Source organism: Seriola lalandi, unplaced genomic scaffold, assembly GCF_002814215.2.
Source record: "Seriola lalandi dorsalis isolate HSWRI2012SDOR001 ecotype SW California unplaced genomic scaffold, Sedor1 jcf7180001995028, whole genome shotgun sequence".
Lineage (NCBI taxonomy): Eukaryota > Metazoa > Chordata > Actinopteri > Carangiformes > Carangidae > Seriola > Seriola lalandi.
This window is the reverse complement of record NW_019465694.1, coordinates 1-445: the sequence shown is the minus strand read 5'-3', so window position 1 is coordinate 445 and position 445 is coordinate 1. Positions and strand designations below refer to the sequence as shown.

The following is a 445-nucleotide window of genomic DNA, read 5'->3' as shown; positions in this document are numbered from 1 at the left end:
CTCTGTGTAGTTCAACAACACTGCTACATGTGAGACACATCGGCCCCAATCAGGCATCAGAAATCCCATAATCACCATCTACTTCTCGCAATAATGTTTCCGCCCGGTCTCGAACCGGGGACCTTTCGCGTGTTAGGCGAACGTGATAACCACTACACTACGGAAACTACACATTTCTGGCGGTCGGGTAAATAGGAGAAACCCTGTTGAGCGATATTAGTAATCAAGAAAAAATTGAATTAGCACGATCGACAAAACCTACTGTTTGCGCCCGGTTTCAGGGGACATATTTGAGTGTGACACTGTACAAGAGTGAGGCTGGCCAGTACGACATGTTTGTGAGACGTTCATGACAATAAAGTTATAAGTAAGCATGGATATTGCTTTAACCATCCATTCTGTATGGTTTAGTGTTAAGACAAACAGAACAGAGTGAAACAGAGAC

General features: G+C 44.0%; 1 non-coding gene across 1 annotated transcript; it reads right to left on the bottom strand.

The window, feature by feature from the left end:
• Nucleotides 1-94: 94 nt before the first annotated feature.
• trnav-aac (transfer RNA valine (anticodon AAC)) lies at nucleotides 95-167 on the bottom strand. Its single transcript has one exon. It is a non-coding gene; the product is annotated as a tRNA-Val (tRNA).
• Between the last annotated feature and the right edge of the window lie 278 nt (nucleotides 168-445).